The following is a 1,909-nucleotide window of genomic DNA, read 5'->3' as shown; positions in this document are numbered from 1 at the left end:
TTTGCTTGTTTTTTGCTATAGGGCGCATGCGGTCGCCAGACAGACAGAGACAGAGAGACAGAAAGCAAGAAATCACCCCCCAGGGGGAATGGCCATGCCACAGTCCCTTCTCCTCCATTCTCTTCTCGGGATCTTGGGCACATGCACACACATGTTCAGCGTGAGTTTTAAGCCACCGGGTCCGGGACTTGAACTGCAGTCGACTACGTGGGAGTCCAGCGACATAGCCATTACGCTAACTGCTGGTCCCCCTCACTGTTGTTTTAAAGTTGTGTGTCCCTGATTCCTAGGGGAGTGGAGCATGATTCCATTTTCCTGTGCATTACCTGTTTGAATTATTTTTCCACTTCCCAGTTGGGTTGTGTATGTTTTTCCTGTTAGTTACAATAGTTGTTTATACCTTTCAAATCTAAGGCGTCATCTGTGTCGTACGTGACCGTCTCCCAGTGATTTGGGCCTCTGTTCCCCCCGCGTGTCCCCCACGACCACCGCTGAGCTTGCTTCCCTCTCTAATGCTTACGTGTCTGTGTCGTGACTGCATATACACACACAGCTACTCCGAGCCACAGGGAGTCCTACTAAGCATGTGGATGCTGCGCCTGGCCTGGGTAGAGTGGCATCTGACTGGCAGTGCCACCTCACATCATCCAGGGACAAAGCAACCCCTTGTTTACCCCAGCTTGGCTTTTGGTCAGTGGCCATGCCTGATTCACGCTTTGGACATCTGGAAAAATAAGAGAGAGATGCATTTTGTTTATTCCGTCTAACCCCAAGTAGCCGCCTTCGTGAACAGAGGGTGTGTTCTGAACTCGCGTAGACTGCAAGTTACACTCCAACGGCCAGGTCTGTGCTTGGTTAAGCATTTATTGTTATCCGAGACCAGCCAGTCCGAATGCCTGCCGTATACAGGCCTTCTTTGACTCGGTGGCCACCAGGACTGCGTGAAAGGAGCTGACCAGGCCTCTAAATGAAGCTGCACTGTGGTCACTCTCCCACAGGCCGAGGCCAGCGATCAGAGGTGCCCTGTGCTCATGAACTGGCAGTAGTGTCTGGAAAAGGAACCATTAGCGTGAAAGACATTTCCAAGTGCAAAAATAGCCTGGTAATTATAGAAGCGAGTGGAGAGTCAGATTCTCAAAACATCATCATTATTAAAATAGCCTGAGAGGGGCGTGTTAGCGTAGCGCAGTTACTAAGAGTACTTTCCCCGTTCTCCACTCTACAAACGCTCTGTGTAGACTAGGCTGCGTCAATCACTCAGCAGCCGTAGTGAGAGCCCAAACCTGATTATGCGGACTCTCGGTTGCTCACAGACGTGTTCGCCTCCGTGGGGAGGAGGGGATCAAAGGCGGGCAAGTGTAAATGGCTTGCCGACATGTACATTTTTCAGAGTTGAAAGTGCTAGAAATGGCGGGCTTACGTGGGACTGGGGGAGGATGCGGCCAGGGGCTGTGACTGAGAAACTCAGAGAAAAGGTACCTGTGATGCAGGGAGGAGAGGGACAGAACGACGCCAGGAGGGAAAGGTGGCCTGACCGAGTTCAAGGCTGTCCTGGAGTGGGAGGTGTGTATGCCTGGAGGGGCCGGCAGGAAGGGACAGAGAAAAGAGCACCAGGAGATATCTGATGTCAAACGACTCACGTGTTGGGGCCAGGTGGTGTGGTGGTTAAGGCACTGGGCATCCACGTGGCTGACTGTGGTTCAAGTCCCAGACTTGGAGGCTTGAAGATCACACCAGTCACATGTGCATGCATGCCCCAAATCCCAGGAGAATGGAGGCCACTGAGCAGTGTTTGACCACAGGCAAGCCACTCGCCTATTATCCATGAAGAGAAGGGGGTGTGTGTCTGTCAGGAGACTCAGACGTGACCAGGTATGTGGAAGCAAACGCTGAGTCCGTGCTAGGTGAG

At 52.4% G+C, this 1,909-nt stretch overlaps 1 non-coding gene across 1 annotated transcript; it reads left to right on the top strand.

Annotated features, from left to right (window-relative positions):
- The first annotated feature begins 594 nt into the window (after positions 1 to 594).
- LOC114005070 (small nucleolar RNA SNORA48) lies at positions 595 to 728 on the top strand. Its single transcript, XR_003546989.1, has one exon. It is a non-coding gene; the product is annotated as a small nucleolar RNA SNORA48 (small nucleolar RNA).
- Positions 729 to 1,909: the final 1,181 nt, after the last annotated feature.

The sequence above is a fragment of the Tupaia chinensis genome, unplaced genomic scaffold (assembly GCF_000334495.1).
Source record: "Tupaia chinensis unplaced genomic scaffold, TupChi_1.0 Scaffold141530_1, whole genome shotgun sequence".
Lineage (NCBI taxonomy): Eukaryota > Metazoa > Chordata > Mammalia > Scandentia > Tupaiidae > Tupaia > Tupaia belangeri.
The sequence above is the reverse complement of the archived record's forward strand: the minus strand, read 5'-3'. Positions and strand labels throughout refer to the sequence as shown.